This window comes from Protopterus annectens, chromosome 6.part0, assembly GCF_019279795.1.
Source record: "Protopterus annectens isolate FY-2018-M chromosome 6.part0, PAN1.0, whole genome shotgun sequence".
Classification (NCBI taxonomy): Eukaryota; Metazoa; Chordata; order Ceratodontiformes; family Protopteridae; genus Protopterus; species Protopterus annectens.
In genome coordinates, this window is record NC_056737.1 from 1,877,393,706 (window position 1) to 1,877,419,980 (window position 26,275).

The 26,275-nt window shown below is 37.9% G+C and overlaps 1 protein-coding gene across 1 annotated transcript in view; it reads left to right on the forward strand.

The window, feature by feature from the left end:
- ZNF804A (zinc finger protein 804A) overlaps positions 1–26,275 on the forward strand; it is a 1,529,955-nt gene that overhangs the window by 987,330 nt on the left and 516,350 nt on the right. The gene's annotated exons all lie outside the window — the stretch shown is intronic.

The window sequence follows — 26,275 nt, forward strand, 5'->3', positions numbered from 1 at the left end:
GTTGTTGCCTGAAAACTGTCAATTTTCCTACCGGCGGGGAAGAAACATGAATTCTCACTTCACACATTATAAAAGATACATTCCAAGTATACCACAACAAAGAACTTTAAGCGGTGAATTACTAAGGGGGTGTTATCCTTGTGGTCATTGTGCTGCTTGCCAACATTTGCAGCAAACAAAAGAATTTTCCAGTAAAAATACGTCCCAAATTTTTGAGATAAGGGTTTTTGCCAATTGCAGCACAGACTGGGTGGTGTATTTGGCAACCTGTAGCTGTTCTGCATTTTATGTCGGGCAAACGTCGAGACCAGTCAAATTTAGAATAGGGGAACATTTAAGTGCAATTAAGAATAAACGTGTTGCCAATGCCTTATTCAAACATACTTTGGAACATGCCTCAGCATTTTTCCGGTTTGTTGTCATAGATAGGATAACCCTTCATAGGGGTTTCAAAGCCGGATGGCACCAAAAACTCAATCAAATGGAAAATAGGTGGATAATCCAATTGGGTGGCTTATTTAGACCTGGGTTAAACATGTTAGAATAGACTTTTTATAAGTCATGTATACATATTATGATCTATAGAATGGTGGTTTATGTACCATTTATGGATTTTGGTTCAAGGGATATTTCAAAATTAATAGGAACATGGAATATGCATACACAATTTCCATGTTTTATTGAGTTGAGTTAATGACATCATAAATTTTGTGTATATATTATATATTATTTGGATAGCCTGAACCAATATTGTGATACTAGTGGGAATGAATATTTATGATCAATACAAATTGTGTAGGTTTATTATTATATAAAACATATGTCATTTAAAAATTTTTTTGATTATTTTTTTGATTATTTTTCATGGCCCACAAAAATTTGGTCATGGTACATTCCCTTGTTCTTACAATAATTTTGAGGATATTTATGATCATAAATGTATTCTACATGTTTATTATGATGAATTATGACCATTATGGGGGTAGAAATGTTGTCTTGTTCCAATATATTTATTCATTGTATAAGGATACATATCACTTTAAATGTGTATTATATATTGGTTGTTCACTAGGGGTCGGGTTTCCTGACTTGTATAGAACTTACAGTATTGATAAAGGCCATGACATGGCCGAAACCGGTATGCTTTGTAACTTAGGGTTCCTATAAATATTTAGTGGAACCTGCTTTAAAATAAAGTTGGGTTCGAGTGGACTGTACGTGCTGGCTCATCTTTTTTCATAACATACTTCAATGCCACATTTCTAGCTATTCTAAGTAGCTTAGCACCAACTCATACATGTCATCTTAAAAATAAAGAGCTTGCCCTGGATATCAAAAGAAACCATTAGACTTCAAAAACTAAGGGACAAAACCCGGTTTCAATACCAGAAAACAAAAGACAATGAAACTCTGTTAGCATACCAGCAGCTCCACAAAAAACATATTACACATCTATGCAAAACAAATATGAAAATAATCCCAAAAAGTTCTGGCAGGCAATTAACTCGCTCCTCCACCAAGGTAAAGTCACAACCCCAGAACCAACAACCAATAACCAAAGTGTGAGTATCGCCTCACAAATCAACACCTACTTTATAAACACCTTTCTCTTCTTAGTTACAGGGAACAATTTCACCCCACCATCTCTTCCACCTAATGTGGAAACTAACAGCAACTCTTTTGAATTCAAACCTGTCCCAACTATCACCATAGGAACAATGCTGAAAAACTGAAACCTTCTTCCTTAGCAGCTAACCAACTCCCCAATGAGTACCTCAAATTTTCAGTTTATGCTATAGCTCTGCCTATCTCCTTTCTAGTAAATAGGTTTATAGGAGAACAATATGTCCCAAAATTATGGAAAATGTCCTGTATCACCCCTCTACATAAAGGTCGGACGTCAACAGAATTAAATAATTATAGACCCATAGCCAACCTTTCCCACTGTATCAAAATTCTGTAAAAATGTATATACACTCAATTACTACAATACCTGCTATCTCACAACCTTATCTTTCCCTCCCAACATGGTTTCAGACCGAAACACAGCACCACCACAACCCTAATTAAATTCTCTATCACCATCAACCAACTCAGAAATTCAAACTAGCAAGTAACACTAATCTTCCTAGACATGTCACAAACATTCAATGCTGTCTCCCATCAGAAACTCCTTAATATGCTTGCCTCACTAAAGACTTCCCTCTCCTGGTTCCTAGGCTATCTTTCTGACAGACAACAAGCAGTATGATGGAAATCTGAACTCACACCAGTTCTGCCTGTCTCAGTCAGTCCCACAAGGATCCATACTATGGCCCCTTCTTTTCATCATCTTCTCTATTGATCTAGCCTCATCCACAACACATGCTAAAGTAGTTCAGTACATGGATGATTCAGTTTTAATCTGCTCAGCAGATACCTTACCAGAACTCCAAATAGTAGCCCAATAAGTTTTTAATGATATTGAAACATATCTAAGTAAATCACAACTAATCCTCAACCTCAGAAAGTCACAGTTAATGCTATTTACCAATAGCAAACACTCACTTACCACCGCTCCTCTCATAATTCTCTCAACAAACAACACAGTCATACAACCAGTTGAGCATACAAAACTTTTCGACGTGACTATCGTCAACAAACTCAGATATGACTAACACATAGCCATCACAATTAAGAAAGTTCATGACAAACTTGGCTCATTGTACAGAAGCAATCCATTCCTCACTGACAATACCAGACTAGCCATATCCAGAACCTTCTTCTTTTCTATACTCCTTTATGCTTTCCCCCTGTTTACCAACTTAAAAAAAAATCAGACTTAACCAAACTGGAAATTTGATAAAACAAAGTAGCCCACTTCACAGCCAACCTTCCCCAGCAAACTCACCATTGTATTGCTCTACATAAATTAAATTGGCTCAACCTACCTAACCTTCTCCGTCTCTACCAATTTAAATTCACACACAATATCATCTTCCCTACTCATGCCCACGAAGTCTAATATCTGCAGACAAACTTTCTCACAGTAAACAAAGCTAACAACACTCATGGTGAAGCCCTATTCTCAAATCAGTTATCCAAATTATGGAACTCTCTACCTCACATCTTCCAGAATACACCCAAATCTACCAACTGTAGACAACTACTGTTTGAACATCTGTCCAAAAACTGACTTTGTATCTGCTCCCAACCTGACTGACAAGATATATATAATTCTGTCATCACCCTGTCCATATATATATATATATATATATATATATATATATATATATATAAAGGAAATCTCATCTGTTCATAACTATTATTTAATATGTACACAATACTAATTTTATTTTTCTCGGAGTGATCTTTACTGAAGTGCTTGTGTGTTTTTTTCTTTATGAACCTGTATCTACTAGAAAACTATATTAAATGCTTCTTTGTATAGACTAACTAGTTGACATGTATTATATATCTTACTATATGTATACTATTAATTACTGTATTTTGTTTATATTTCCGTGGAGGTTTTCTCCCCAGCCTTCATTCATAGGTTCATAGGTTCATAGGTTCATAGGTTTATACTAGGCTATCTGCCCTAAGGCATTTATAAGCCTAGCCCAAATTTTTGTGGCTTACGCCACCCCTTATATGAAAAAATACTGTGCCCATTAGTTTGTTGTGCCTCTGTCCAGCAGTGACACAGAGATGATTCCCGGGGTAAACCTACGATCTCCCATCCACAGGTCTAGATTTCTCTTGAACAGAGTCAGTGAGGTGCTCTGCCTCACATGGACCGGGATTTTATTCCACAGCATAGGGAGTCTCTGAGTGATAAATCTATCCCTCCAGCACATCCTATTTATATCCGTGCTAAGGTTTAAGTCGCTTGCTCTAGTGGTTTTGGTGGATTTGGATTTTTTGAGGTGGAGCATGTCCATTAATTCCGGGTTGGACATGGCCTTGTATGTCAGGCACATGTCACCTCTGAGCAGACGGTATGCGACTGAATAGAGCTGGAGTTTCTTCAATCTGGCAGCATATGACAGATTTTGGAGTCCTTTATCCTTTTGGTGAGGAACTTTTGGGGTCTCTCCAATTGCTGCAGATGTCGGGTGAGATACATCCCGAATGGGGCATTGTACTCGATCATTGGTCTGATAAGTGATGAGTACAGGGAACAATGACCTCACTAGATCTGGATGTGAATCCCTTCATGATCAGGTGGGCAATGTAGAAGGTCTTTCTAACCACTTTAGCAATGTGAGTGTCAAAAGAAGGCCACTGTCAACCTGGGTCCCCAGGTCCCTGATAACCTCTTCTGTGCTTAGTGGATTGCCACCTATATGGTAGCTTGGGGTTACCTTGTTTTTCCCGAAGGGTATGACTATACATTTTTTGGCGTTTAACTTCAGGCCATGGCTCTGGCACCAGCTATCTGTTTCCATGAGTCCCTTCTGAAGGATATCCGTGTCCAATCCACTTTCCACTATGGCGCCCAGTTTGCAGTCGTCTGCAAACTTTGTCAGCCAAAGTCCTCCCATGCTGGCCTGTACTTCTGAGAAGTAGATGCCAAACAATAGGGGGCCAAGGACCGAGCCCTGTGGGACACCACTTGTGACCGGCTTGGGGTCTGACACAGCGCCAGCAACTCTAACCCTGTGGGTTCTGTCCTTAAGCCAGTTTGCAACCCATCTTGTGACATATGGGTTTACATTTAAGCTGGTAAGTTTTTCTACAATACCCGAGTGGGGTATTGTGTCGAAAGCCTTTGCAAGGTCAAAGTAGGCTGTATGGACTGCCTTTCCCTCATCAATGGCCTTGGTGACTGTTTGTAAGAAGTCGACCAAGTTCAAAAGGCATGATCTTCCCTTGACAAAGCCAAACTGGGTCGGGTCCAATGTCTGCAAGTCCCTATATCTTTGTTTATGAGCTCCATTATGATCCTCTCCATAGCTTTGCAGACTAGACTTGTTAAGCTTATGGGGCGGTAATTACCAGGGTCCGTGAGGCGCAGCCTTTGTGGAGTGGGACCACAGTTGCCGTCGCCACTCCTTGGGCACGTATCCTGTGGTAAGGCTGAGATTAAACAGCTGCCTTATGTGCAGGGTTAATTCCTCATTTAGCTCGTGTAGCACACAGCCGGGGACACCATCCGGTCCCATTGATGCTGTGTTTTAGCTTTAGAGAGCAGCTTTCACCTGCGCATTTGAGATGTCCGGGAGGCTACACTCGGCTGGGATAGTTATCTCTCCTTTAGGGGAGAGGGGTGAAGTTTGCACTGAACCTGTCTGCCAGTATGTTGGCAATGTCTGTGGGTTCAGTGATTTTTGTATCATTTTGGACTAATTCTGAGCATATCTGGGAGTTTCCACCCAGGTTCCTAACATAGCTGAAAAAGGCCTTATGATTGTCCTTTGAATCCATGGCAATTTTTCTCTCAAAATTGGCCTTAGTTGATTTTATGAGTGCTCGTATTTTTTACTAATAATGATCAGGGGTGACTTCCCTTTTATGGATTTTGTTCTATCATGTAATAGCTTTCTCCTCTTATTGTAAAGTTTGTTAATGGCTGGGGTCCACCAGACTGGACGTTTGCCCTTTGTGGAAAGAGTCTTGGTTTTATTTGGGATTGCCTGATCCATGCAGTCCTGGAGGTGTTCATAGAAGGCATTTGTAAGGGCTTCCGCAGCTTGGGTTGTGGTTTCCTCTGGCTCAGGGGCCTTGAAGGATACTACACCAGTCTTGAGTAGTGTGAAGCTGGCTGTAGAAGTTCTTCACTATGTTCTTTTTTTTTAGGGGTGGGGGTGGGATGTGGATTTCCAGTGAGATTAGTTTATGATCAGATCTCACCAATGAGGGATATACTTCCGGTGTGGAGCATTTTGTCCCCATGTTTGTGACAATGAGATCTAGTATATTTTCTCCTCTCGTGGGAACAGTGACTAGCTGTTCCATGGCATTTGAATTTATGAACTCCAGGAACCATTGGGCTAGAAAGTTAGGGCTTGAGTAATGTTCCCAGTCTATATTCGGGTAGTTGAAGTCACCCAATATGATGGTGTTTGGAGATACATTTATACCCTCCAGTGTCTTCAGGAAGGCTGTGTGGGGTTCCTGAGTTTGAGAGGGTGGCCTGTAGCATGCTACAATTTGTAGAGCAGTTTTGCCTCTCAACTGTACAGGTTTGCCTCCAGTTATTTGTCTCATATTTTTGGTGTGTTCCTCCTAAAATCTGTCCCTTTCTGGTAAATAGCTGAGGATTGAAGTCATTAAATAATGACAAACATTTGAGTTTAAGACTCCACATCCTTCGGAAAATTCATGCTAATGTGAAAGCTATTATTCTATCAACTTTCTAAGTTTGTAAGGGCGATATTTAAAATCTGTCCCTATTTGTTCCCCCATCATTTTAAGCTTGTCCAGATTTTTTGCTGTAAGAGGTTGAGAGGTATGCCTCCATTGAAAATGTGCTTCTGGCCCAGTTGGACTTTCCCAGTAAACAAATGTAAATAAATAAATAAATCACAAACAGGTAGGAAGAAGACTTATTGGCACAAAATAATTTGCATAATTCCATATTAGAATCTCATTACTCTTTCATCTGCAGATGTTCATTTGAGGTCAATTTCCATAAATGCAATTAGCCTTGATGAGTCCTACCTTGGCTATACCCATGCTTGGACAATGCTCATCGCTGCCATGTATATGTGTTATGACTATGAATATGACCCTTAGAGTGTGTGTATGTTTGGTGTTTATTAAACATATGTACAAAACCCGACATAGATGTCCGAATCTGCATCCTCTCTTGTCAACTTCAGTTCATATAATAAACATTTTATCAACTTTATAATTGCAAAATCTTGTTCTGGCAACATTTTTATTTCATGAAGTAAAGTCTGTATTTTTTTTTTTTAGATGAATGCCTATAAATGTCTCAACTTTTCTTTTCATTGGTTTATCTGTCAATGCTATTCTGTATAGTTCATTTTTTTGACCACATTATCCTTATTTGTATGTCCATCTGACTGTTCATTTCTTTTTCATTTATTATATCATATGTTGTTTCTGTCATGCAGAGACCTTGAGAAAGATAACTTTTATAGTCTTCATTCATTACTGATTATTAACCTAAATGCTACAGTATAAAACACAATTTGCATCATAATTATTTTAACGGTCTGTATACTGCACATTTGTAATGGCCTTAGATATCCGCTAAGGTACTTGCTGAGATGTAAAAATGTGACTCTATGAATTTTTTAATATTTATTAATTATTTTTTAAATATTTGACCTTTGCAAAGTATATTTAACGTCTTGTGAAATATTCTCTTTTTAAAGTGCTGAATGTGCATACAATGGTACATTTTCCAGATGGTTTGCCTAGACACTGCAAAACTGTGGTAATGTGCTTGAATGTTTTTCAATGACTAGGTATTTAAGAATTTGTGGCAGATACCTTCATATCTCATAAAATCATCTATCAGTGATGCATCCCCTTAAGGTTTTTGTTACTACAGTGAGAATGTAAGTGTTTCTTGAAAAGGTCTAATGGACTGGAAACTCACTGTAGAGGCTGAAGTACATAAACAAGTTACCACAGAAGAGAAAAGCTCCTGGGTTTATTTGTATTTCATCCAGAAACATGCCAGATGTGTACTGCCATATGTTATAATCTTTGAAGAAAATCCAGTTTTATTAGCAGTATGAATTCTTTCTGTATGACATTATCATACAGAATATAATAATTTATGAATTATGTAAATATCCATAAAATCATTTAATGTATAGTAACAATTAAGATTTATTAAACAGTCTTAAGTTGTTGTCAGCACTGGGCATTGGTACTGTTATTAAAATACTGTTCCATGTGAAATGTTTTCATATACAAATGCCCTGCATCAGAATGGAGTATTCTTAACTTTTAAGCAGATGCATCAGTTCAAGATTTCATCCTGTTGTTATGGCTGTTTTACTGTACAAATAAAAGTCTGATGACTGGTATAAGATAAATAGTCACCTGCAAAAATGCATAATAAAAATAATTCCTCAACATATTTTTTTAATGAATAATTTGTTAACATTCAGCCATCTAATTTATTACTGTTTTATGACTTTCTTTTATTGTTATTTGGTTTAGCAATCTGAATGAAATGTTACCAACGATTCTACATTCAATCACATCAGTTCAACAAAATGTGCACCTCATTAATTTGTGTACTTGATAAGCTATATGCAGCATAGGATAAAAAAAAAAAATCATTATTGCATCACTGTGCAAAAGGCATCAACTATTTTATTGTGCTTTTCTCTTGCTTTCTCCCTCCCTGTCTCTCTTTCATTCTCTGCAGCAGTTTCCATGTTCAAAATTAATTAATAAAGGTATCAGGGTACTTTTTAATATAGCTATATCAAATTCTATTGATACACCAATCTCTACTAATGTCATACTGTAAACTCAGCTAAATAAATGTTTGCTTCCTGTATGTTGAGATGGAATGCTTTTATATAGAAGTATTCATGGAATTTTTTTTTTTTTATTTCTACATCTTTAACAGTACCACAGATATGAAATACTGGCATAAATCCATAGTGATCTACTATTTAGACCATGCTGTCTAATTTCCTCAGTGTAAAATCAATAACAGTTATAAAAGAGAAAGAGAGCAAATAGGCCGTATTTTAATGCATGAAACATAAAATTATCCTTCCCGCAAAATAATTATATGCTAATCATATGCACTATGATTGATAGGAAAATGACAGCCAAGCTAAAATTAATCCTGCATTGCTTTTTAAATTTATTGCAAAAATCCTTTCTTCTAAACAGTGTTTTGATATGGTTATGAGAAATATTTAGTCCAAAACTGATTGGAATTTTCTAGATGTTTTCTGTAAGGTATAGAATGAACATAACTTTATGTCTCCTTACCAGACAGGTGGCCTTTTAGTTTTTATAATTATTTCCTTTCAATAAAATGTTCATAATGATTATGACAGAACTAACATATTAAACCAGACTTATACATTAAAAAATCTCACGTAGACACTAAAAGCAATTGCACTGATTTGTCTGGTGCAGTTTATTCTGAAATAACTTTAACGATGATGAACAGATGCTTGTTAAATATAACTTAAATGATTTTCCTTTTTGTCCAAAAATAGAATATTATATGTACAGTAAGTTATTCCACTGTTATTCTCTTTGCCAAGTTTCAGAATATCTGGCTTACTTAATGCATTAGTAATGATTGTTTTTCCAGTCCACTGGTACATGAGAAAATTATTGTCTTCTACTACAGGTGACCCTAGAATCACCTAGGATGTAGAAAGTCAGAGGGATGACCAGTAGAGTAGGCTTGAGGAGTGGATGTCCAGCTCACCTATGTCTGAGAAGTGATTAGAGGTCACCAGTGACCAAGGCTTTCTATAGCACAAGTAAAGTTGTAAGCTTGTAGTAAAGGAGTGTCAAGCAGGTAGGATTGTGATGTACTTAATGCTTGCAAGTGTGCATGTTGTATGACATTACATATCCCCCTGTTAAGGATTATACATCATATAACAGATTGTCAGTTTTGGACTTGTGAGACAAGATTAAACAGCCCCTGCACTGTTTCTGCTAAAGAGACTAGAGGTTTACTCTTCTTAATTCTTTTGTACAAGAAATATTTTACCGTTGTTATTTGTAAAGTACCTCTGAATTTGCATGTGAACGCATATGCCTTTAATAATATGCATACAAAAAGCTCTGTGGTACTCATGTCAATTTTTGTTACTGCTGTATATAGGACTACTAAGATTAATGAGTTTCAAGATGACACAGTCTCTAATGAAGCAGAAATGCTTTCTCGTTATTGCTTAAATGTTAGAACTAAAATATAAAGTATTGTTAGCCATCACCCACTGGTCATTCACTTAGACTGCACTTTTGGTTCATATTTTGTTTTTTTTTTTTTTATTTTATTTTTATGATTTTTGCAGTTGAATTGTATGAAACTATTTCAAACTGTGGTGCAGCAGTAGCGTTGTTGCCTCACAGCAAGAGGTTCTCCCATTCGATTCTTGGCTGGAGTGTGGGGAGTGCCTTCTGTGTGGGGTCTGCATGTCCTCCCCGCAGTTGGTTTGGCATTCGAAAGACATGCGTAAATGGGCATGCCTTCGTTGAAGGTTGGACGTCGAGCTGGCACCTCGGCACTCGAGAAAATCTACTGCCAATCATTAGTGGACCGGAGTTCAGCTGTGGCGACCCCTAACTGGGAAAAGCCGAAAGACAAACAACAACAACAACATATATAATGTGTTGATCACTTTTTTTTTTTTTTTTTTGATTTTTGTGATCTTAAAATTTCATAACTAAAATAATATTTTATTTTTAATTTTCTGCAAATAAGTAAGACAAGAACTAACCAGTAGTATCCCTAATTTTATATATTCACTCGCACACACCCACACATACACACACACACACACACACACACACACACACACACACACACACAAAACATTATGGTCTGCAACATAATCCATTAAAATTTTCCTCACATTTAGTTGACACAGTCAACAGGAATTATTGAGCATGACAGAGCCTTAATAACAGCTAGTGAATTCTTTATTGGTGTTATAGATTTGATAATGGAAAACATATTGGCAAGTAAAACTACCTTACTCATTGGCTGCACCATGATGACTATCCATCATCCTTTGAGAAACTTAATATGTTTAATAAAAGTCTTTCTGTTATCACAATTATGACTGCCCACATTTTTCTTAGAAGAAGTTATTGTGGCTCATGTTTTGCATCACAGGGCATTTGCAGCAGTGCTGTACCTGGATTCCTTTAACTGGCTGTATAAATTATTTTAGACAATGGGCAAACAGTACATCAATACCCTAATTGGATAATGAGCATTCTGCAGCAGGGTATTAATGTACAAGTAATGCCCACTGAAAAGTCCACTGCTTCACGGCAGCTTATCAAGCTACCGCTGAGCTCAATCTGAAAAAACAGAATGGCCATCATTATCTTACATTTGCTAAGCAGCGTTTTCGCTGTTTAGTGAGTGTAAAATATAAAAAAGAAGAAAACAACAAAAAAGGTATGTGTGTGTGTGTGTGTGTGTGTGTGTGTGTGTGTGTGTGTGTGTGTGTATGTGTGTGTATATGTATGTGCATGAAAGCAGAAGAGACTGTGTATGTCTGTATTGGAGAGAGAATGGGCTGTTTGTAAAATTATTTTTTCACCTGCATATTATTTTAAGCACTATATTATTTTTTATATATATTTGATGTAAAATGCTTCCTCCAACACCATTAACATATACTAGAGCACGTTTGAAATATTAGGCGGAGGAACTATTTTACATTAAGAATATATAAAAAAATAATATAATACTTAAAAAAATAAATAAGCAAGTAAATAAATTTTACAGAGAGCCCACTGTCTAAGCACAATAATGCCCTCCAGAGTGTGTGTTAACTCATTACAACTGAGTGATGTCTCCAGGCGTTTCTGCAGTTACCTCCTACTGCGTCTCTAGACGTCAAATATTGCCTGTTCATATTTCCATTAATAATTCCAAAACTACGCTACCTATAAGGTATCAGAATACCGTATCTTGAAGTATACATGATTGGAAACGCAATTGTATTGATATTTGACCTCTGTCAATTAGCATTTGTTAGAACTGTAAGGTGATAACTTAATTTTTAAAGGCTGAAGCCACACCCACTGGGAGTTAATAGTACACATTTAAAAGAGCTCTACTGGTGGGAATGACATCATAACATCCTTGGGTGGGCATTAATTACACATTAACACACACCCTGGAGGGCATTATTGCTTGCATATACATTCTGTTGATGCTGCATTTTAAGCCAAATGTTATGGACTGCTTTTCTCTATTCAGTATACTCCAGTTTACAATATGTCTTACAATGAGATACTGTGAAATAAAGGCTTTGTTTTTTTGGAGGAAGTATTTCCAGTGGAACTGAAAGCTTTGTTTTGAAACACTTCTTTGCATTGCCATCCATCAAGTTCCTTCACTACATTTGCCAATATTACCTAGGTAAAATGGTCTGACAGAGACTTTAGTCTATTTGCCTCTTATTTGTAGTATGTGCTGACAACTTCATACATTTGTGATCTGAACTTGAATTTTGGATATAACATCAGTTACTGTAGTTACCAAATATGTTGTGTTCTTGGGTTTTTTACGGCAACTTCATCAGACTCTGAATCTGATGAGGTTGGGGTATTAACGACAACAAAAAAGAGCTTCATTAAAACAGTTTTTTTCGTACTTCGCAATTCTGCTGGGACCTTTGTTTTGGATTTTTTGTTGGTCAGTTATTTTTTCCTTAGTTTGTTTTCTTGGGTTTTTTGACAAAATGCAGCTGCTGAGACATTGGGTGCATTTATATCTTCCAATACAATGCATTATGAAATAAGGATGCATTCAATGAGCTCTTAGTTGAAAGTTTGGGATTCTACAGTATGCACTGATAAATCTCTATAAAAGCACACTAAAGAGTGATATTTCTTAGCTAAATGAATATTTAAATTATATGATTTCTACACCAGAACTGTTGAATGTAAGGCAAACGTTTATATAATGTTAGAAATAAATTGACACTCTATCACTGACTTTCATTGTCATCTTATTAAGAAAATCATGGAAATGTGTTTGTAATGGTTGGTTCTATGAATGAACCACATGCCATTTAACAGAACAGTGTATAGCTGTTCACTAGCTATAATCTGACATATATCTGCTGCTTTGTTATGTGGACTTCTGGTATTTCTGAAAAGACCCTTATGATTATTGAGCATATTAGTACATAGTTTGTGGTTAGTGTTTCCTTTTATCTTAAACAGTTCTGACATGTTTTTCTAATAGCAGCTCATATAAGCATGCATACTTATCAACTGTCCAGATCTTTGCTTTTTATTTTTGGTCTGTTCCTCATGGTATTTTGTTTTTCTGGCCACTCTTTGGCAAATCAGTGTGGAATTAAGTCAGAAAATATTGACAGACATTTAAGTTTCAGACTTTATATTCTTCAGAAAATGCATGCTAATGCAAAACCTGTTATTCGATCAACTTTCTACATTTGTAAGAGCAAAAATTAAATGTTTTTCCTATATATGGCTTCGTTCCCCCATTATTTATGGATTTGTCCAGATTTCTTGCTCTAAGAGGTTGAGAGGTATGCAAATATGTTACTGCAGTGTCTCCTATGCAATATACCCTTTCCAAAATAGTGAATTCTGTTTATTTAGTATGCCCATAGTATAATATGTCCCAGCTTAGTAGTGATGGAGAGGGAAGAATACCTGAAAATATATCCATCCATCTTCTTGTTCTATGACAGTTATATTTGAGTGTGTCTTGAAACATTTTCTAACCTTTTGTTCCTTAAGTTATTTGTTTCATCAAAAGTGGTCATAACACGCACACTCAGAGACACACACACACACACACACACACACACACACACACACACACACACACACACACACACACACACACACAGACACACACACACACACACACACACACACACACACACACACACACACACACACATGCACACACACACACACACACACACACACACACAAAGACAACTTGAAAAAACAGCATATTAATATCAGCAATTGTATTTCTCCTTAGGCAAATTACTATAGCTTTAAAATAATTTATGTATTTATTTTTATTGAAAGAAAGATGACAAAAACTATATACAAGCAGGTAACTACATACAAAGGGTAGCTAACACATCATCAAATTAAAAGAGACACCAACCTATTGGTAAAACAATCACAAACTCCCCTCTACATACAACTAACAGCAATGATGGTAATATGTTTCACAGCTAAGAATAATGCAAGATTGAAACAACAGTAATAAAGGCAGTTTCCCATTAGAGTTAGAAGGTCAGTCCAGGCACATGTAAAGAAGACATACTAAATGATTATAACTATAAGCTTTCCAATTTGAGTCTATATACACTCTGTAATGACAGAAATGTGAATCATCCATACTTTTTGAAAGAACCACAGGTCAATTCTAAATAAATAAGTTGCTAATAACCAAGTGTGACTGACTTCAACTAAAGTTTCTTCACCTTGATAGCCCACAGGGATACTGCCTCCCATATTCCACATGTGAACCTACAAGCCCAAACACCTGAAAAAAAGTCTGATTCTTCTACCTGACATGCAAAACTAGGTGCAATATCCCTGGAATATGAACCTCGTCTGGTACCCCATAAGTCTAGGGTTTGGGTTTAGTAAGTATAAAAGTTGTAAATCTAGGCAAGTCATACTAATACCTCCTGTTAGGGACAACATACTCATATGGATTTATAATAATGCCCAACATCAGATCTACAGTGTTTAATGAAAAGCTAGTATAGATGTGATAATCTCAATACTGTTGATGGTCATCTACTGCCCCACTGATCTCTAATTATCTCTGTAGACATTTAAGCTTCTTTGGGATTGGCTGAAGGTATGATATAGCTGCAAATATGTCCAGAAATCTCTGCATGAGAAATCATAGGCCTCTTGCAACAGTTAAAACACTCTAATGTTGGTCTCTTGCCTTGTAGGGTCAACAAAGTACTCTAGCCTCAAGATTCTTGATTATATCCAAGTCTCCTATCTAATATGGCATTCACCTATTTTAAAATGGGGATTTACCTAAATGGGAAGCTGTTGAAGCCAAATATTAAGCTCAGTAAAATTGTATAAAGGTTATGAAGAGCTTGTAAGCCATATGCAGGGACCACCATCTCCTCACCTGACTTGAGGAATAAGAGTGAAACCACATGAGTATTTGTTTGGATGCACTTCCAAGGATTCTTGCTTCAATTTGCATCTGGGGGGGGGGTGTCTACCAAGCTGTTTAACAGTAAGATAGGGCTGACAGGTCATTGCCCTAGCCATATAGGGTCTGAATGGAGAGATGATAAATCAGCAAGCAAATAAGAGTAGAATTGCTGGAAATTAAGTCATCCTCAAGTCTTGGTGAGTAACTTCATGAGGTGGACCCCATTTTTCACAAAATCTCACCAACACAACATTGATATACAGACTGTATTTTATATAGCATATTTCATGGACAGTAGTGGGTTAAAAAAATAGCTGGGTGTACAAGACCGAAAATAAAAAACTGCCCAATCCTGGTAGGAGCACTGGTACTGGGAATGGAAAAATAGACATCACAGAATCCTCGAGACACAGAAACATTTCTTCAATAAGGCCAGGCCAGGCCCAGGGGGAAGATGCCATCCCCCTTGTGGGAGGAAGTAGTCCACAAAAATCACAAAAACTGATAGGCCAGAAAAAAGCCATAAAGACGATTGAGTAGACTATTAAGGATAAAAAATAAGTTATGTATTGTTACTATTATGCAAGAAGCACAGAATGCCCAGACAGAAGATACACAGAGTAAGAGACAAATTAGAGAAAAGAAAAATACTTGCACAAGCAAAACTGTCAGAAGTTTCAAATAAAATGTGTTTTCATTAATACAGCAGATTTATGAAAAACATTATATAGACCAAGAAATGTTTGGCCATTTGGAAAAAGAAGTGACCAAGGAAGTGCAAAAATATAAAGAACAAAATCTAGAGATTTTTGTAAAGTATAAAAAAGAAATATGGACATTAGTAAGAAAGCAAAATCTGATATGGTGCAATAGTTATGCTAGGGAAAAAAAGGCAAATTAATCAATATAAAAAAAAAAAAAAACAACCCCAAAGATATTTGAAGAGAAACACAGGTAAAGGCATCCAGATAACTAGCATTTGCTCTAATACCTGCTGGAAAGCACTAGGAAGCCTTAAACTGATACAAGCACTCAACTCTCCTTGTTAATAAGGAGAAATTAATCGTAGGCACTAAACAGCCTATAATTGCAAAGTACCTTGCTAAGGTAAGGGAAAACAGCTCCTGTACTTTACAAAAAAAAAAAAAAAAAAACACCAAACCAGACATGTCCAAGGGTCAGCTTCTGATGATTTCTCCTGTCCACCTGGTGAATCTGGGCATACTGGGGCAATGCAGCAATTGTCTCATGTACACAAACAACCCTCTCCTCCTACTACCCAAAACTACAACATGTGAGAGATACACTTTCATAGCCAAAATGGAAGCAAAGCTATCTCCACCCAAGATTGTGCTAGACAGTCAAGAGGAGAAAGTTAACACCCACACTACCCCTCAAGCAACACGTAGCCCTTCTAAACCCACACCACCAACACCCACATATAGCAACACTAAATCCACATATGCAGAGGCCTTTAACTGTAACCTGCGCAAGCAACAAGGACCTCTAAAGCTGAATCGCAAACAAACACCAATCACAACCAAAGTGTCACATAGCTCACAACACCAGTGTGCCACCCAGCAATAGCCCCTAAGGCAAGAAAACGTACCTAACACTTTAGTCATAGGTGACTCTATAGTCCGGCACACTGATGTCCCACTCATCAGGTTGAGCAAGGAGAAAATTACAGTCAGCTGCCTGTCAGGTGCCAGGATCCCCCACATAACGTATGCACTCAAGTCACTCCACAAGTACAAATATGACTCTGTCATTGTCCATGTTGGAGTGAATGATTTGAGACGTACCTCCCTGGACTACATGAAAAGAGACATGGAAGAGCTCTTGGATCATGTGGCCCAGGCAGGTATGACCCTAGCCCTGTGTAGCATCCTGCCTTCGCCCAGAATGATACCACAATATAAGGACAAAATGATTGACATCAACAATTGGCTAAGTTTCAGGTGTCATTCAAAGGGGATCCAGTATCTGTCTGCCTGGGATGACATGATTGACAGACCATGATGCTTTGCCAGTGATGGTCTGCACCTGTCGCCTCTGGGATTCACGTTACTGGTTAAGGCTCTTGCCACCCCTATAGTGCCTTTTTTAGGCAAAGTTCAAAGGACAAAACCACCACTGTAACAGGTACAAGCATGCAAAATCTGAAGGTAATGCTACTCAATGCTAGAAGTCTAAACCTCAAAATGGACTCCCTCGAGGCACTCCTAAAAATGGAGAACATCGATATCTGTGCAGTAACTGAGACCTGGCTCAAGGCTCCAGAGAGCACCCCTGCAATACTAGGCTACAACTCTTACCACACTTTTTGGTCACAAACCAGGACCAAAACACTAAAGGTGGAGGAGTGTCAATATTCACCAAGGATATTCACACCACCAGGCTAGTTGCCCAACACAATGCATCTGAAATTCTCCAGGTGCAATTAACACTAGGTAAGACTGCAATCCAAATTGTAGCTTGCTACAGATCCCCCACCATGCCCCATGATTCCCACTACACCTTTCTAAACCTACTGGAAAATATTAAGATAGAACCAAACACCCTAATACTGGGTGATTTTGCCTACCCTGCCATTAACTGGGAAAACTACTTGTGTACCAACACCTTTGTCCAACGGTTCTTGGAATTCATAAATTCCAATGCCCTGGATCAACTAATCCCTAGTCCCACCAAGGGCTCCAATATCCTAGACCTGGTTATTACCAATATGGGAAATCGATGCTCCACACCTATGGTCACCCCCTCGTTAGTCAGGTCTGACCATAAGCTAATCACCCTTAACATCCACATCCCACCCCCACCCCCCAGTATGGAAACCTCCATAAAAAACTTCTCTAAAGCCAACTTCATGCTACTCAAGTCAGAAGTGACAAACTTCATGACACCCATGCAGATGGGAACTGAAAGTTCAACTGCTGAATCCTACACTAAGGCACTGTACGAGCACATCCACTCATGCATGAATCGTGCCATCCCAAATAGAACCAAGATGCTCTCATCCAAAAAAGGAAGCCAATGTGGTGGTCCCCTGCCATAAACAAACTTTACAACAAAAGGAAAAAACTGTTGCAGCAAAGAAGAAAATCCCAGGATGCAAAAAACTCCCTTACCAGCCTCAGTAAGAAACTGAGATCCCTCATAAAATCCTCCAAAGCTAGTTATGAAAATAAAATTGCCAAAGATTCCAAAGACAACCACAAGGCATTCTGTAACTATGTCAAGAATCTAAATGTCAATGCTCGGATGTGCTTTGAGCTAAAACAGAATGGCATTAAATATACTGATCCCAAGGATATTGCCAATATCCTGGCAGATCGATTCAGTGCCAACTTCACCCCTCTCTCACCCCCTAAATGGCCCATCTCAATACCGGAAGATTGACAAATTCCAGTAATAACGGCCACACAGGTAAAAAATGCACTATCCAAAGCTAAGAATACAGCATCCATGGGACCAGATGATATCCCGGGCTGTGTAGTACATGAACTACAATATGAACTATCACCTCACCTAAGTGTCATGTTTGGTCATAGCCTCACCTCAGGTTCCGTGCCTACTAAGTGGTGCAGAGCTACAGTAATCCCACTCCACAAGGGGGGATCCAACTTGGATCCCGGAAACTACCACCCCATCAGTCTGACGAGCCTTATCTGCAAGGCCATGGAGCGTATTATCATGGAACTTATAAACAAAGACATTGGCAACCTTCAAACACTGGACCCCACCCAGTTTGGGTTTGTGAAGGGCTGATTTTGTCTCCTGAACCTGATTGACTTCTTCAAATCAGTCTCCAGAGCCATGGACAAGGGTAAGGTGGTTCACACAGCCTATTTAGACCTTGCCAAGGCCTTTGACACCATCCCCCATTCTGGAATCATAAATAAACTTAGTAAGCTGGGAATTAATCCCTACGTCACCCAATGGGTTGCTAACTGGCTTACTGATAGAACCCACACTGTAAAAGTAGCTGACTCCAAATCCAGCTCCATACAAGTGACAAGTGGATCACCTCAAGGTTCAGTCCTGGGACCACTCTTGTTTGGCATCTACTTCTCTGAAGTACAGGCCAACACTAAGGGACTCTGGCTAACAAAGTTTGCAGATGGCTGCAAAATGGGAGCCATTATTGAATCCCCAAATGATGTGGATACTCTACAAAAGGGCCTTACAGAGACAGATGCTTGGTGCCAGAGCCATGGGCTCAAGCTCAATGCCAAGAAATGTATAGTTATCCCCTTTGTGTAAAAACATGTACCCGTGAATTACCATATAGGTGGCAGTACACTAAACACCGAAAGTGTGATAAGAGACTTAGGGACACAGGTGGACAGTGGTCTCACCTTCAATAACCACATCGCCACAACAGTCAGGAAATCCTTCTATGTGGCACACCTCATCACTAAGGGCTTTTCATCCAGAAAAAAGGAGGTCATTGTCCCACTATACTCATCCCTCATTAGACCCATTATAGAATACAAAGCCACATTTGGTATGTACCTCTCAAGACATCTGCAACAACTGGAAAGGCCGCAGAAATACCTCACTAAAAGAATCACAGGCCTAAAGCAGATGCCCTATGCTGACCACCTTAAAAAACTCCAGCTATACTCTGTCGCATATCATCTACTTAGAGGCGATCTCTGCTTAACATACAAGGCCATGTCAAACCCAGAGCTGTTGGACATGCTACACTTAAAGAAATCCCAATCCCTCAGAGCCACATGCTCCAGGGATCTAAACCTTGTCATCACAATAAACAAAACATGCTGGAGGGATAGGTTCCTGACCCAGAGACTCCCCAGGCTCTGGAATAGATTGCCCATACATGTCAAGCAGAGTGCCTCTTTGGCCCTCTTCAAAAGGAACCTTGACGATGGGATGGGAGAAAGGAAATTCACCCCGAGAATCACATCTGTCGCCCTGTTATACAGGGGTCCAGGATAGTAAATAGTGTGGGAAGAAATAGCCAGGGAATTGTTATGGCTAGGCTTGTATAGGTCCTAGGGCTGATAGCCATAAGAAAAATTTCGTAATACAAAAAATAACATCACAAAGATGGAATGTAGAACAGAAGATTAGTAAAGTAAAAGTTAAAAAAAAATAGAAGCTGAAGTTTTGGAATAGCAATGAAGTGAAGTATTTAGTGTATAAAGTCTAACACTGGATATATCACACAGTGATGGAACAATGCATTCCCCAAGTAAGAAGCAACAGCAGGAGCAGGAGACATCTGGGAAGAAATATGGACATGGGAAAGAGAAAGAGACTTAATATGGTGCAATATTTATACAAAAGAGAAAGCAGAACTATATGCAAAGAAAAAGCAAAACTAATCAATACAAAATGAGCAGCATCAAAGATATTTGAAGAAAAATGCAGGCAAAGGCATCCAGATATGGAAAATGTTGCAATAGAAAAAATAAGAAAAAAAAACAGGAAAAGTAGAAAAGAGGATTAGTAATGGAGAAGTTAAAGAATAAGAAACTAAGGTTATGGAGTACCTGCAAAGTGAAGGATTTAGTGTAGAAAATCTAATTTTGATAACATCACAGCAGGATACAGCACAGTCATACCTCTCAACTGTGTAGATTTTCACAGAATGTTCAGATATTTGCTTTATATTTTTGGTCCGTTTTACATAAAATTGTGGTTTTCTGGCAAATTAGTGGCAGATCATTAAACACTGAAATTAGAAAATAATGACAGACATTTGAGTTTCAGATTTCATACGATTCAGAAAATTCATGCTAATGCAAATCCTGTTATTCTATCAACTTTTTCAGTTTGTAAAAACAATATTTATGGCTTTGTCCAGATTTATTGCTCTAAGAATTTGAGAGGTATGATGAGCAATGGAGCCCCAAAGTAGGGAGAAACCAGTGGAGCAGGAAACATCTGATCAGTTACCATATGAAGATACTTTGGAACCTTCCATAGAAAACCAGTATAAAGGTTCAGTTGGAGTTGCACAGTCATTGGAGACTCCATTGTCAGACACACTGATGTCCCTCTCATCAGGCTGAGTAAGGAGAAAGACAGTCAGTTGCTTATCAGCGGCTAGGATCCACCACATTATGCATGCACTTAGGTCATTGGATCACAATTACCAATCTGATTCAGTCTTAGTCCATGTGGGAGTAAATGACCTGAAATGTAGCTCCCTAGATTATATGAAGAGAGACATCTTAGAGCTCTTGGAATATGTGTCTCAGGCTGGTATGAGCCTAGCATTGAGCAGCATTTTACCTCCTCTAAGGATGATGCCACAATATGAACAAAAGATGATTGACTTTAATACTTGGCATAGTTTCTAGTGTCATTCTAAGGGGGATGCAATATTTGTCACCATGAAATGAGATGGTCAACAGAAAATGCTGCTTTGCCAGGGATGGTCTATGCCTCTTCCCTCTAGGCTTTCAAATATTAGCTAAAACATTGTCTTTCCCCATAGTGCCTTTTTTAGGCAATGCCAAACTGAAAGTACTTCTGACATAGTAAATCAAAACCAAGAAAATCTAAAGGTATTACTGCTCAGTGCTAGGAGCTTAAACAAAAAACTCCACTCCCTGGAAGCTATATTTACCCTAGAGAATGCTGATGTCTGTATGGTCTACAAGACATTGTTTAAATCTGCGGACAGCATACCAACATTTCAGGGTTATAATTTCTTCTACACATTTAGGCCAGCTACGTCACAGGTAGGGACAGAAGTGGAGGTGTGTCTATTTACATCAAAAGTAAATATACATCAAGGCTGGTCAAACAAGACAATGCACTTAAGCTGCTCCATGTTCAAATCACCGTAGGTAAAATCTAATACCACTTCCTTGCAAGCTATTGGTCCCCCTCCATGAACCAGGAAACCCATATCATGCAGTTAAACTTATTAGAAACACTAACCATCCAACCCAATACCATATTCACGAGTGACTTTAATTACTTCACTATTAACTGGGAATCCTATACAGCATCAAGTGTACATGCACAGCGATTCCTGGAATTTGTAAACACAAACTACCTGGATCAGATAGTCAATACACCAACCAGGGGTGCAACAATACTAGATCTGGTCCTCACTAATATGGGAGAGTGCTGCACACCCCCTACTGTAATGCCTTCCCTGGTACGGTCAGACCACAAAATAGTCTCCTTTGAAGTAAAAACAAAATCTGGACCCCCACGTAAACCGGAAATATTCAGAAACTATTCTTAGGCTAACCTCCTGCTGTTAAGTGAGAACCTGTCAAAATGTTAAGCCCCTATAAACCCTGAAAACACTTCTGCCTATGCCGAACTGTTCACAGAAACCCTGTTCAAGCATGTTAATAGCTTCATAGAGGCAGCTGTACCCACCAGGAAGAAGTACAGAACTAACTCAAAAAATAAGCCACCCTCGTGGAATCACAAAATTAATCAGATGTATAAAAAGAGGAAGAAAATCATGGCAAAAATTAGGAGGTGCAGTACCCAGCAGGATAAAAGCACTCTCATTAAACAAAACAAACAACTCAGAATTCAAATAAAGTCCTCACTAAAAGAATACAGGACATAAGTAATATGTCCTATGCAGACTGCCTCAAGGCCCTATCCATGTATTCTGTCTCCTACAGGCTTTTGAGGGGATATCTATGCCTGCCATACAGGGCATTGTCAGACCCCACTCTGATGGACATCCTGCATATTCACAAAACAAACAGTACCAGAATTACCCATTCTAAAGACTTAAACCTTGCCTGTGATACAGATACGACCTGCTGTCAAGATAGGTCCCAGAAACTACCCCATCTATGGAACAGGCTCCCCATCCATGTGAACCAGAGATCCTCCTCAATCCAATTAAAGTGCAACAATTGGATGGGAAACCAGAAGTTCATCCCTGGTTTGGTACCTATGTCTCTGATGCAAACAGGTAACCTGTAAATGGTTCATCTCCCAGGCCCATGTTAACACTTATTAAGGGTATCAGAACGTGTCAGAGATTTGGGATGCATGGCTAGGCTTAAAAAGGCCCTTGTGGTCATTAGCCTAGTAAACACATATGAACCTATGAATCTATGAAAGGAACAGGAAACTGTGACAACTCTGACATAGTCAGATTTGTGGTGTGATAGGCCAGTGAGTTCCCATATGAAAGAGCAACTGATGACACGTGATGAAACTGAAGAGAATGTGGCATAGAATATGCTCCGGAACTTTCTGTAGAATGCATGAAGGAAATATAGAAAGGGGAACAAAGAATGTGCCCTCAGTTTAGAACAAAATGATCTAAGAGAAGAGTTGCTTGATTTAATAGAGGCGGACAGACATATTAAGTTCAATGAAAGAAACAGACTACAAAAAGCACCAAAAGTTAGAAGTTTGATAAAACTAATGAATACAGTCATCAAGACTTTTCACAGTGATTCATGCGATATAACAGAAGTAAACAGGATATATTACTGTGCGAGATTCATGCAATATAACAGAAGTAAACAGGATATATTATTGTGCAGCTAAATAACAGATAAAGTCTTACTGAAAAAACACAGGCCAGTAAAGGAAAGGAAGGGGAGAAATCAAATGCCATCATGGAAGCATCGAACAGAGAAAACTGTAAAGCAATTAAGACAAGAGGTGTCACTGTTAGAAGAGTATAGAAGACAGAACAGACCAACAAAAAGTACTAAGAAAGATAGACATAATAAAAGCAATGCACAGTATCAGAACAGATAAGGATCTATTATGCACTATCTCAAATAATAAGCCAAAAATATCAGCACAGGAAGAAAAAACTTAGAAAATATGCAGACAAATATAAAGGAAAAATACAAAATAAGCAATTTATTGATGACTCAAAAAAAGTTTTATTGAGAATTGGGAAACAAGGCAAAAGGAATTGAAACACCACCAAAAAAAGAAGAAATTCATACATTTTGGAGAAATATCTACGAAGATCGATGGAACATAGCAAAGATGCTAAACAGATAGAAGAAGTAAAAGAAAGAATAAGAAGTTTGAATGTACAAGATATAAAATGGGATGAAGTAACAGCCAGAGAGATTGAAACAAAGTTAAGAAAATCCTGACTCCATTAAGGCTGTGGCCAAGACGTCAGAGGAATAATTGTGCTACATAATACAATTGGTGGATCACCGCTTGGTTGTATTTTGTTCTTGTCGTTTGGTGGTTGCTGTTGTTCGAAAAGTTAAGAAAATCTCCTAAGTGGAAAACCCCAGACCTAGATGCAGTACTTAACTTCTGGCTAAAAGTATTAACGTCTTTACATGAAGATGTAGCCATGAGTAAGAACTATTTGTATGTGCACCCTGAACAGACACCAACCTGCTTAACAGAAAAAACAATGCTGCTACTTAAGTGAACCTGCAGGTTATTCCAAATACTATAGACCAAATAAAAGAGTAAACAGGGCACATGCCCAATCCAACTGGAATAAACAACAAGGAAAAATATAGCCAAGCTAGAGTTTGCACTGTGTGATTCCTTGAAATCACTTGTAAAAGAAGATTATGGGATATATGTAAATGACCCCTTAAGGATACTAGGTGTTTCAGCGATATGGTGATTCTGAATGTCCCTGACTTATTTCATTTTAAGTCGATTAATGGAAAAACTCAGGCCAATAAAGCCAAACCCCACTAGCTGTGGACATGTACATTTCAGACTTATTATGACATCATCAGCACAGCATAAGTGGACTGTTTGTCCAATAGCTTGCCTCCCGACGACCTACAAACTATGCAGTAGAATTGATGCTGACAGAGTTTATAGTCATTCAGAAGAAAACTTAATCATGGCAATAGAACAAAAGGGTAGTAAAAGAATGTCATATGAAATAAATTATCATTTGTTGTTAAATAAAGTGATAATGAAGAAATGTAAAAATGGGAAGAATCTAAGTATGGCATGGATAGACTACAAAAAAGCATTTGACAGTATCTCACATTCATTGATAAAAAGTGCTCAAAATGTATAAGATACTCCCTACTTTGATAGATTACATTACATTGACCACAAAGGGCAACCCATTTTGCATAAGCCATGATAAAGGACAAATTATTATTATTATTGTTATTCCAGGGATAAAAATCCAAAGGGGGATATTCCAGAGTAACTCTTTGTCACCGTTGCTCTTTTTTCTTGCCTTAATGCATTAAGCTATCTACTTGATAGATTAGGTCGTGGATGCAATTTGGTTTCTAGAAAACAACAAAGTGTACAGACTTCTCATCTTCATTTTGTAAACAATTTAAAACTCTATAGTTCAGCAGATGAGGAACTGAAAGCACAATTGCAACTGGTGAAAACTTTTTCATATGATACTTTTCATATGCTATAAGAAAGTCATTTGCTCTTGATAAATGTACAAAAGCAACCTTTAAATCAGGAAAGCTACAGCACCAAGAAAACATCTGTTTAGGACAGGAATGTGATATAAATAAATTTGGGCAAGAGGGAATGTATAAATATTTGGGAATTGATGAATGATGAACAATAAAATATGATCAAATGTGAATATCTTAGTAAGGTATATTTTAGAAAATTTAAATGAATTCTGAAAACACTGTTTACATCTAGGAACAAAGTCTAAGCTATAAACCAATTTGCTCTTCCTGTACTAGCGTACAGTTTTAGAGGGATTAACTGGCCTCAAAAGGTGTTGTATAGGTTGGACAGGAAAAGAAGAAGGATGTTTCATGCTCATCAAATGATTTATAAAAATTAGTCATATCAAGACTGCATATTCCCAATTCTGAAGGCGGTATAGGCCTCCTTGAAATTGATTACATGTATAGATCTGCAATTGTAGGACTGCATACATATCTGCTGACCTCACAAGTCTCAAACATAGGGAATATTTTGAAACATTAGGAGAATAAGTCTTAAGATGATTTCCCAGCTTAATTTAGCAGAAGCATATCGGCGTCAAGCAGGAATGGAAACAAAACCAGAAGTAGATAAAACTCAGGCAGCAACTGAATGTACCAAAAAACAAAAGAAAGTATATAAAGTGGAGAATAAGATGAGAAGACAAGAAATGCAGAAAATGGATAAATATAGTTGCAAGTATAGAAAACTGTTGGAACAACCTCATGTTGATCAGGATTGAATGCAGGAATGGTTAAGAGAGGTGAATTTAAACCAAAAGACAAAAGGTTACCATTGACGGTCCAAGGTAGTGGACTATATGCATGTTGGTTTACAAAGTCCATTAAACATGTAGGAGAAACAGACAAATATAGGTTTTGTTAGACATAATTGGAAACAGTTGCACATTTTGTTCCTGGTTGTGATATACTAATGGCAAAAGGACTGTATACTGAAAGGCATAGTAATGTGGCAAGACCATTGCATTGGACATAGTGCAAACATTATAATATTGGAGTAGCTGAAAAACACTGGAAACATGAGCCACAAAGATTTATAGAAAAT